The sequence below is a fragment of the Mercenaria mercenaria genome, chromosome 11 (genome assembly GCF_021730395.1).
Source record: "Mercenaria mercenaria strain notata chromosome 11, MADL_Memer_1, whole genome shotgun sequence".
NCBI lineage: Eukaryota > Metazoa > Mollusca > Bivalvia > Venerida > Veneridae > Mercenaria > Mercenaria mercenaria.
Genome location: NC_069371.1, coordinates 74,108,382 through 74,121,035, shown reverse-complemented (window position 1 = coordinate 74,121,035; position 12,654 = coordinate 74,108,382).

The window sequence follows — 12,654 nt, the reverse complement described above, 5'->3', positions numbered from 1 at the left end:
GACGTATATATATGCTGCCTTGAAATTTCCTTTTAGTGAGGCACGTGGCCATTTCTTTTGGGTATATTGTTTGTTACATGACAATAATGTCAACTATGTGGAATTTGATACAGCAAAACGCCAGTAGTCTAGAAGGTTCCTATTTCAAAACGTATGCCAACAAGCGGTAGCGAAAAGTGAACTATTTGAATTATATCATATTCTCAACTCAATGTTGATATTAACGTGAACTCCATTGGAACTTCGTTTTAGGGACATAAATGTCTATTGTTGTTCGTAGCACGACAATTCCTATCTAGGTTTCGCCAATTCAATAGGAAATGTATTTTTCAAAAAACAAAACAAAACTAAATGACAGGGAAGCATTGAAGAAAAAATATTAAATGACAAATTATTGGAACAATATCAAAGTGAATTAAACTGTGCTAGAATTTCATTTTATTGATATATGTACCTATTCCTATTTGGTGTGTTGTTTGTATGATTGCGTGTTTTTACTTGTTTTATATGAATATTACGATGTCGTATATTTCCAAGGAAAGCATATATAAATAAGATGACGACAGAGTTAAGGAATGATATGGCTTGTACGGTTTTTTTAGAACAGAATTGTTCCGTTACGCCGTAAAAGCCATAGTTATGATAATAATTGACATTAGTACAATATACTCTGACAATTGTAAATAAAGTGTTAAAAACTATATGCAGTTAAAATTTATATTGGCACAGCAGTGTCTTCTTTTAAAAGTCCATTCAACTGTATTACAAAGGGTTTCCATTGTCCATACATATAAATATTTTGGAGAGAGAAGATGATCAGGTCCTTACATGCTTGCTTATGTAAGAAAACGTTCCTTTTCAAACTCTATAAAACGCATGTAATAAAATACAAAGTATTCCCGAAAGTTGAAAAAACATTTGCCTGACTGGCAGATATGTTAGGTAGTTAGTTTTGCCAGTCATTAGTATTACTAAACATTTTCTAAAATATTGTAAATTTTATCAGTAATCAGTATATCAGCCATTTCTTTATGTTCAAACTGTAAAGTGGATAGGTATATTAATATAATTTGGAAAGTAAATCCCTTGGAAGCACTGAGAACAATGCAAACAGTGAAAATTGCAGACTCGGTTTGATTGAGTCTGTTCATGAACAGTAATGGAAAATGCAACACTGCCCATGTCCCCTAGCACCGGCTGAAGCAGTTTTCAGTCTTCTAATCTAACTGAGTTGAAATCAATGATCCCGAAGGACCAGAAAATATAACAACACTGAGATGAAGTCGGGGCGACTTTTTACGTCCGCCACACAGCACTTAACACCCGCTGTTGTGAAGTAAATATAATCTGGAAAGAAGATCCCTCGGAAGCACCGAGAACAATGCAAACAGTGAAAATTGCAGACTCGGTTTGATTGAGTCTGTTCTTGAGTAGTAACGGAAAATACAACACTGCCCACGCCCCCTAGCACCGGCTTAAGCAGTATTCAATCTTCAAATCTAAATGAGTTGAAATCAATGATCCCGAAGGACCAGAAAATATAACAACACTGAGATGAAGTCGGGGCGACCTTTTACGGCCGCCACACAAACTTAATATAAAATTTCGTTATAAAAACACATTGAACATACACACTAATTCAATAGACACTATAAAACATAGATTAAACATAACCCTAACGTTTAGTCAGTATATTATACATACGAGGGGCGTTCAATATGTAATGTTACTCCGTATGTAGTTCCCTAACCGCTGGTTATTTTTAGATGCGGTTTTCGGCACATTTTAGAGCAATTTACTGGGATCACAATGCTATATAAATAATAAAAATTCGCAGGTTCAAAGTAAAACTATAATCATTTTAGTGAGGTATACTCAGGTATACTAGACCATTTTTATAATTTAGGTTTGTCCTGGGCATCCAAAGTCCAAGAAAAATAGAATAACTTGTAAAATCACAAAATTCTATCATTTTTCTACGAGGCACAGCAATTTGTGATGCGTTTGCGTTTGTTTTAAACTATTTATTGCATTTTCAATTTTACAACACAACTAAAAACTCTAAACTTGAGGTTGATTCCATCTGGAATGGGTGTTGAGAGCGATGAATCGAAGTTGTAAGAACTAATTTCGCGATCGAGAATTAAGATACTAGTATCAACCTTAGATACAAGAATTTTTTAAACGATGATTATCTTGCCTGACAAAATTGCAGTGGCCTATTGTACTCACCTTATCATTTTTCGAGTAAAAATATACACACTCAATTTAAAACTGTTATAAACTTTTTTATTCTAGTTTTCATATGTTTTTGTGAAGATCATGATTTGTTTTATTTAATTAAACTGAAAATTGAACTATAGTTCTAGTTGTTGAATAGTAGAATCAAGGAATTGCATATTACAATCACAATATTTTGGACATAAAATTGTCCAGTATACCCAAGTACACCTCACTCAAATGATTAAATTTTTACTTTGAATCTACCAATTTTTATAATTTATATAACATTGTGTTGCCAATAAATTGCTCTATAATGTGCCGAAAACCGCATCTAAAAATAACAAGCGGTTACGGAACTACGTACGGAGTAACAGTACATATTGAACGCCCCTCGTATTATACAATCAATGCGCGTGCACATCCAGTAGGTGAGCTAATAATACCAGATACCACACGTGCTTGGAGTTACACTTTGTATAAGTAAAAACACTTTGCGTTTGTCGGTTTGATCAGACATAACAGTTCTACGATTAGTTCAAGAATCGAAATTATTTTCACAAATGTTTGGTTTATTATCGCCGCCTTTTTGAAGAAGAAAGGGGGCGTTGGAATAGGCTTCCGTAAGTTGGTCCGCAAGACGTTGTGTCCGGTCCATAACTCTACCAGCCATGGCGGGATTTTTAAATAACTTGGCGTAAATTTTCCCCATAACAATACGGCGTGTCATGCGCAAGATCCAGATCCCTAGCTACAAGGACAAGGTCACACTTAGAGGTCAAATTTAAAAATCATGTTCACGTGTAGTAAAGACGCTAACATACGTTAACATATGCTGTATGAAGATGTTCAAATCATTGTAATAGAACTACGCTCTGTTCTGTTCTGTTCTGATTTATGTTCACCTGTAATTGTCCTAAAATCATTATCAATGTTTATAACAATACTATTTATAAATCATCCGTCTATAGTCTGTGCTGTTGGCCTGTCTTTAGTTTAACACTAAAGTTTGCTGTGATAAAACATAACATAAAGAGAAAACAAGAACTTTGTTTCACGTAATAAGACACTTAAATTGCTTGCCGGTCAACATTTAAACTATTCAGTGGAAGGTAATTCAAGAGATGTATAATACTTGGGGTAACACTGTAAACATAAATAATGTAAAACATATCATATACTATGGCAAAAATCTTGAAAATAGGGACTATGCTTTTGTACGACCTCTTATCTTCGGAAAATGAACTAGGAGGAGATAAACAAGTTCTTTACTAGAAAACCTCAGTCTTACGTTAGATTTATTATGTTGCACGAGACAGAGTAGTAAAGCTTGAATATTACGACCGAAATACAAGATCGTTTAAAAATAATTTTATCAATAGACCGTATATAACAGGACATGACCGTATATAACAGGACATGAAAATAACCATAAGCCAGGCGCATATTTAGAAAAAGAATCGTTAAAGTTATCAATGGCTGATAATAATGATCATCATTTCGTTTTAGCGCCGCAAGAGTAAACGTCCGACCATATACGTCTATCATGATGCCAACTACAACTAATTTATCTGAATGGATGAAAACTATAACACAGTTTACTTAACTTTAGTGGGAAAAAGCTCGAATTTAATTTATTTGCCCAAAAGAAAACTTCAAAGGACCAAACAAAATAATTAGATAAATGAGATAACATTTGAATCCAGCGAAAGAACAATTATCCCCCCACCCCCCAGCGATGGCTGCAAAGGGGAAACGCTTACAAGAGAGTAAAACTGTACCTCACTGTTGATATAACTGTAATCACCAAATTAATATTCTGTTAATAGAAAAGCAAACCAGTGGCATACGAGATACATGCCACAATCGAGTCTGTATCACAGTTCAAACCCTTATATTTTATTACGGAGAACAAATTCTATTATATATTTCTCAAACGGAATACAAGCCGCCCACGAAAACACACTCCCCAATTTTAACTGGGACAGAATGTAGAGTGTTTACGTAGCCAATGTCTACCCCTTGAAATACTAAAACACGGAACGATTTCGCATGATTTTCATGCCTAACTTTGCAAAATGCGTGAGCAAAAGAAAACGAAAATACATGTAAATACTTTTACAGTAAATATAGAGATGGATGGGTGCGATAAACTTGGTAAAAGTCTATGTTGTTTCATTGCTGACAAGAATTGAAATGGCAAAGCAAAGGTGTCAAATAAAACTAAAACGAAATTTACGCTACGCGCTGAAAATACAATGCGCAAAATTCAACATAAAACCAATAAATTGCGTCAATCCAATTTAACAGTATGTCAACAGTATAGCAACAAGTAACAAATTGCTGCAAGATGCAGCAAAAAGATGGTCGCACGGCCCAAAAAACAAAGGGTTTGTAATACTCTTCTGTATCAGTGAAGGTATATTTCACCAAAGATGATAGTGAAAGTGGAATGATAAAAAATAAAACAGAACAACCATAAACTGCATCTGTTGAAGCTACATCTGTAAATATGGCACACTGCTACTCATCCCAGATTTAGAAAACTTGTCATCTGAGAAAGTTTAATTAAGATTGGAACGAAAATGTGGTCTTTTGAGCTTAAAGACACTGATTCTGGTATGCCAGGTATGTGGCCTATGGTAATGATAAGGTCTGCGTATTGGTGGTAATGGCCAATACACAAGACTGGACCACTGATGGACTTGCTTCTGTTTATCATAATAAGCTACTGTGCAGTACATAAATTACAGGTGATATTTCTCACCTTCATAGCAAATCAGTTCCCACCTTTATAACGAGTTTAGAAAGCTTGATTGAATTAGGGCTAAATAAACAAAGTGATAAGATACAACAGTGTTTTTATCATATTTTTAATAATTAAGATTTTTAACAATTACATTTCATCATTGCTGTTTTTTTTGTTTTTTTGTTTTTTAATCAAAAATATAAAAAATGCATTCAGGCACAGCTTTTAGAAATTATAAATTATGTGTATTTTGAACAATGATATCTCTTTAGTGCTGGATTTTATTATACATAAAAGAAATGTTATTTAGACAACACAAGAGGAATTATGTATTTTTAATATATAAAATCGCTCTGTCCATATTTCATTTTATCTATTAAAAATGCAACTGTACGCTTCTTTAATTTCTAATAAATCCAGCAATCATCATTTTTTTCTGGTTTTATTTTGTTACTTTTGATAAAAAGATCATAATCATCGAATAAACAAACTTTTAATTTCTTTTATTAAGTTTTAAATAATTATTTAATGGTTAAGGAGTGAGAATTGCTTTGCTATAAGAGTTATAATTTAATTGGCTGGGACATTACTTAACATCAATTAAAATAATTTTGTGTACATTCTAAAAAAAAACAAAAAAAAACAACAACATCATTTCAATCAATAAAATGCACAGGAAATAACCAATTTATCTGTAGGCAATAAAATTTATGATTCTCTCACAATAATTAGGCTACATGTCAAGTCTACAGGGGTTTTATGGACCCTTATCAGACTGGACCAGACAGGATCTTGTATATTGGGGATTAAAAAGTCTGGTATTTGGGGGGGGGGGGGGGGGGGTCACTTATATAGGAGATTTTCTTTGCCTTTAAACAAGCATTTTCTTAGATATGACATAGTGACCTAGTTTTTGACCCCACATGACCGATATTCAAACTTGACCTAGATTTTATGAAGATCAATTGAACAATACAGTCTCTATCGCATACATCAGGTTTTCCTTTGATTTGACCTCTGACCTACTCTTTGACCCCAGATGACCTATATTCATATTCGACCTAGATTTCATCAAGGCAATTATTTTGACATAATTTTATGAAGATCAATTGAAAAAATACAGCCTCTATCTCATACACAAGGTTTTTCTTTGATTTGACCTAGTGTCCTAGGTTTTGACCCAGATGACCTATACTCAAACTTGACCTAGATTCTAGGCCAAATTTCATAAAGATCAATTGAAAAATACAGTCTCTATCGCGTACAAAAGGTTTTCCTTTGATTTGACCTATGACCTACTATTTGACTCCAGATGACCCATTTCCAAACTTGGCCTAGAGTTTTGGAAATAAATGCAATCGGGCGTCAATAAAAATGATTTATTCCAGCATTCGTAGATTTATTTGGACAACCCCCGTATGCTTATAAAGGCGACACTATTGCAAAGTGATTATTAATGTCTTAAAATCATAAAAGCTCTCCTCCTTTACTCCAGAAGAAACCTGTGTAAAACTAGCACTTTTGTTATCAGTTTTGCAACTCTGTTCTCAGCAGATTAGTTACTTTTTAAAAATTAAAGATCCCTGTATAATCGTCATGAAAACACAGAATTACACATATTATGTACAACCAAAGTTAAGCACGGCTTATTCTGTACACGTTTCACGTTGCTTGAATGTCCTTCTAAGATTTCTAAGAAGCTTCGAAACAGTTTTGATTGTTTCAATAGATTTTTGTCCATATCATTTTCATGATGAAACTATTTCGGTAGAAATGCATGTTTTTACCATAGTCAAACAAGAAATTGTGCTTCATGAACTATAAACGTATACACTTTCGAGAGCTATGCCGCACGTGTGTAATGTTATGAATAGAGCGATTTATTAACCACGAATTTTATTTAAGATTTTTTTATAAAATATTTTAATATTCAATCTTCAAAGTAGATGTAATTATGGTGTCTTTCGAAGCGTGGTTTGGATTTTTGAACTAGACCCGAGATTTATCATTAGGTGACGTCATGTTGGATTTTCCATCCGCAGTACCGATTTAATGACGAAAGATAAAAGAGAATAAAAATGGTCAAACTGTATTCAGAGAGGAGAACGATTGAGAACAGTTACTCATAACGGAATGATTAGACTGAACGTCTACGAAATGGAAATCCAAAGAAAGCTTGAATTTGTATGGAGGTTGTAGTAACTGACAACAGTTACATCTAAAGAACTTCAAACAATATTATGATTAGAGTACGGAAGGGATACTTCACGTATGTCAGAGTTTGTAATAGCTCTAAATTATCTGAATACGATCTCCTTGTTAACAAAAAATTATACTTATGTTAAAACAACAAAATACACACCTTTAATATGTATGGCTATGATTGCTACCTACCGCTACGAAGAAGGAACATTGCTTGAATCAGTCTAAAGAACGTCCACAAGGTTAGGGAACAGAGAAAGGTTTATTTGATCATGTTATACTATCCGATCGTTTATGTATTTGGTAGCTGAGCATTTGTTGTTCATTTGCAACATGATGGGTGATTACGTATATGGCATACAAGTGTTTTAATCTAAAGTTCGAAGAAATATATCTACATTAGATAAAACATAATATTTATTTTACACGAACTTCTAAATTACAATTAAGAAAATATAGAAGATTCTTTCGGACAATCGAACGCATTCAAGCAAATTGAATACAATGGCAGATTATGCTCAGTGTGCAACACGCCTTACGCTCCCTAGCAACTGGTTAAAGTTGAAGTCTATCTAAGTTAAGCATCCTATTTAACAAAATAATTTTGATAGATCTGAATCATATCAAAGAAGGAAACAAGATCTGAAAATTGGATATATTGGGATCTGTGTTTTAAAAATCATGCAATTTGCTTGAACGACTCATACAATGTGGTTACTACCGGCGATTCGGCAGGGGTCTGTACACTTTAACCATTTCTATAATGAACTTGTCCATCTTTCATTTTGGACCGTACCATTACCTATTAAAAGTTTTGCGTACTAAAAATGTATTGACTGAATGGCGAACAGTGCAAGACATAATCTTCAGTTTCTGCATATGTCGCAAAAGTAGAATCAGTCGTGTCCAGCATTGTGAGGGTTAACTGATCTAAAGATAGTTCAAATCTCTCAAAACTGTCAGTTGATATATATCTGTATATGTACACACGTCTACATCCCATTAAATAAAAAACCAACGGACAAAAAATACTTCAGAATTCCACGTCGTAAAGTAAACCTAATGCTTATGTGTATTCAATATCGCATTTTCTGAACCGTTAACATAATAGACATTGTGCTAGTATGTGACTTCTCATGTGACACCAGTACTGTTTTTCCTCGAGTGTGGTTCAAATAAGCTTGAAGCTTTCATCATAATCGAGCTAAAATAGATTTGCATCATCTAAAACTAAAGTTAGTCATTCAAACAACACACAGCATTTATATTTTATAGGTACTTCTCATGTCGGTGACCATACTGGCGGTCATCATGTATTTGAGACCTCTGTCCCCTAGTAAGCCAATGGCAATAAGTAGATATGAAAGGTAAAGGTCCCCGCAAACATTTTGATATTTAACTTAGCTTATGCTTTCAAATGGCTACTTGAACCGGTCTGTACCTCGTGTAGTGATAACGATGTTTTTTCGTGTTATAACTTCTACAGAATCCTAACGGGCTCGAGTACCAACAATTCCCGAGGTATTCTGACGATAACCCTATTACACAAAAAGAACATTCGCTTACGCTTTTCTAACATAAAATGCGTATAAACGAAGTAAATCATCCGTTTTGGGGCTTTGCCACTGAACGCGCGAATATAAAAAAGGTGTTATGACAACACGAGATTGCGAGAATCTCTCTGTTAACACACATTTTCTCTCCTTTTAAAACAGAAAATTTTATGCTAGAATGATCAGTTTCATAAATAGTCAAATAGTCACCTCGTGTATTAATTGACTTTGGCTCCTTGGCTTCATGGTCACATCTTTTAGATACTGCAAACATTTTAAAGTAAATTTGAAGCCTCTGAAATAGCACGTTTTTGTCTGATGGCTTTTTGTAAGTTTTTTTTTTATTAATAACTTCTCAGTACGTATGTGGTTAAACATAATTATGTTCGGAATCTGGGGACAATAAAACGGTCAAAATAGATCAAACTTTTAAGAGACGACAAAAAATGAAAACTTCTTATACAAATATGAAAGTGCGCTAGCGCAATAAAGCAAGTTTGAAAATGACATTTATGTAAAATTTAACAATTTGTACTTGTTCTCGTTGTAGTTCTAATCCCTGTTCATTGCCCATATGCTGTGACCTTGGTGAACATTTTTGATAAGCTATTTTAGGACAGTTGTTTACACTTTCCAATCAGACTAAATTAAATGTTAGATAATTATCATGCGGATTTTCTTACGAGGTGTAAGCGGCGTTGCAAAAATACTATTGTTTTCTATGTAAATGTGTTTACTTTGCACAAATAAGTTTGTTATAAGTTTATCTCAGGATAAACAAATTGACAAGCGTCAGGCATTTCTGTTTCTAGAATATGATTATGGATTCAGATACTGTAAACCTAGAATTGTTTTCACGCTTTTAAAATTAGTGTCTTTCGCGGGTAGTATATTTCCGTGAAATTAAATAGCCGCGAAAAACTCTGATCTAACAAAAGCGCGAAAGATTCTAGCTTCAGCTTAAATAGATCGCTTTAAATTGGTTGTGTAGTTACACATACCGGGACACTGACGTAAATCGTCATAACTCCTTTTGAATAACGTAGTTTAATGCAGTTGACGTTTTCTTATGAGTGTTAATGTATTAAATATTACAAGAGTCATAGAAATAATTCACTTTAATAACTCAAATTCCAGTACCACAGTGATATACAATGAGTGCATAAATCAACATTAAGTTGATTGACAGGTGACTTCAGTATGACGTAACAGCCTTTTCTATATCTGTCACTCAGGTGATAGAAACAATATTCATCGACATATGATTTATGCCGTGATACTTTCCATAGTTCACTAAATATGTTCACTTGCGACATCAGATTCACGGGATTCGCGATTGATATGATTCCGCGAATATTTATATTTGAAAAACGCGAAATATAGTATCCGCGAACATTTCTAGGTTTACAGTAAACAGTTTTGAATTGTTCACATGTACGAACTGTAAGTGGCAGTACAGCTGATATTTGGATATTTCAAGTGTTAGAATGTACACCTGTATATTTACATCTGATTATTAATTCGGAACAAATGTAATCATGATAGCTAATATTTTAAAACGCAAGTAAAACACAAAGCGGATGACTTCATGAAAATCGGTGTAAAGAAACTATACCAAAAGGTGACAGTGTGACACTTTAGGCCCTTCTTAAATTTATTAAAAACGCAGCTTCATCTGTTAATTTATTCATATTCAGTCAATCCCTTCTCAGTGTAGATTTAAATCAGATTATGAACTATCTTACACTGTACAAACGAAGTGTGGTCTGAACTTTACCACATACGTAAAGTACAATGTCATGCTGTTACATAAATTCAGTAAAATATTCAGATTATATAATGTTTTGACATCCATTTTGATGTAACAATATGAACTGTAGTTTCCCCGATAAAACTTTATGTTAAATATGCTATAAAACACGCATTCTTCAATTATTCAGATTTTTTAACAGCAACCTTGTACATTTTGTATATCTTTTTTTCAGTATCGCTTTTGATTTCTTGGATATTCAGGCAATATGGAGAAGATCAGGCATCTGCTAGATATAGATGTTATCATGATCCTCGTGTATGTATTAATATGATTTTTATCTCCATTATAATATCAATGTAAATACATAACAACTGAAAATTTGGTTCAATGAATGTACAGGGGCTGGGCATAGTAGAAAAAGGAAAGCTGTCCTTATTTATTGATGTCTGAAGAGAATATGTATAATGTATAATGGCTACAAGACACATACTTTACTGATAAAGTAGTTAATTACATTCCTGCACAGTGGGGATATGTTTGTTATTTCAGTTACTATATAATAGTCAGTCACGAGGGGTGGCAATATGTATAAACGATAATATTGCATTTAAATTTACTTTTTTCTACATGAGAGCATTACAAAACTTGATATCACATGATTAACATATATGTTCAAAAAAAGTTGAACCAAATTTTATTTACTAAAATTAAAGATAAGATTTTTCAGCTTGGAAACACATGCATTATAGTAAATGTCTTTAATGTAGATTTAGACGCAAACATTCCTAAAGCACGAGAAGTTGTCCTTGAAAAGATAGAAGAACGTAAACTAATCGACTGCAGGAGGGAGAACAATATGGAAATAAAACTATATACATTACAAAGCTAGACTAGATTTTTGGTTGCAGGTTTATCCCGCTACCAAAGTTAAAGTATATTTCTGACAACCATAGCATCTTTATTTGATTCCAGATCACATCCAAAGGATGTTCATGTGCTACACAAAATAGTCCCATTCATGAACAATGCGGATGAATTATCAATGAACAAGCAGTTCTTATTCAGCCTGTATCCACTCGCACTGACCATTTAGATTGTATAAGATCTATCAATGATAAGGTATTCCAGCCCATGGTTACATCACAAGCTGGGTTCAGTCAGAGTTCATCTTAGATATGAGGCACATTAAAGTATTTGTTTCTCATTCATGTATATTCATAGACTGGCATTTAAACAGAAAATAAATCTACCAAAAACCCGCAACCATCAGACATTTCAAGGCTTTGATTTCGTAATCTCTTTATAGACATGAGTAATGTTGAAATTGAACTGGGACATAGATCTGATCATTTGCTAATTGTATTAAGTGTCCAGTGCGGAAAATTTAAAAAGAGTAAATATTAATGGATGTTTGATAATTCTCTGAAACAAGGCATTCGATATAAAAAAGTTATCGTCAGGGCGATCCCTTATTCCCCTACATTTTTATACCGTGTGCATGAATTCTTGGAATACGTATAAAATAATCACAGTAAAAAAGGAATTAAGCTAAATTAATATGGAATTTCTGTTGTCTCCTTATGATGTTATATTATTATACCAGATTTATATAGCGCCCTTTTCATGATAAACACGTTCAAAGGCGCTTTACAGCAACTGCAGCCACACAGGGCGCGAAATCATCCTCTACTAGTACAGATACAGAGCGATCTGACCAGAGGGACAGAGTGAGACAAAGCCCCCACAGAGAGATCAGAAATCAGATACAGGCTTGTCCGGCTAACTTAGCCTAGCTCGTTGCGAATAGACAGCCTGGTTCTTTAACGTGCCCAGTGTATAGCACTGATACACGCAAGGATTGCCTGGGTTTCTGACCAGTACACCTCTAGCTGGGTGGGAAACACTGAAAAGCGTTTCTGAAAATTCCCGAGTAGCTGCCGGGGATCGAACCCCCGACCTCAGGATTGGAAGGCCAGTGTGCAAACCACTGAGCTATCCGTCCACCACTTATGTTGATGCAACCATAATGCAAGATGGAACTAAAAAGTGTCTTTATTACACCATGCACATTTTAGACCTTAATGCTAAAGATTCAGGTTTAAAAATCAGCATAGATAAAACAAAAGTACTATGAAAGGTAGTAATCTTAGAATTTGTCTAGAATTTGATATGCATTG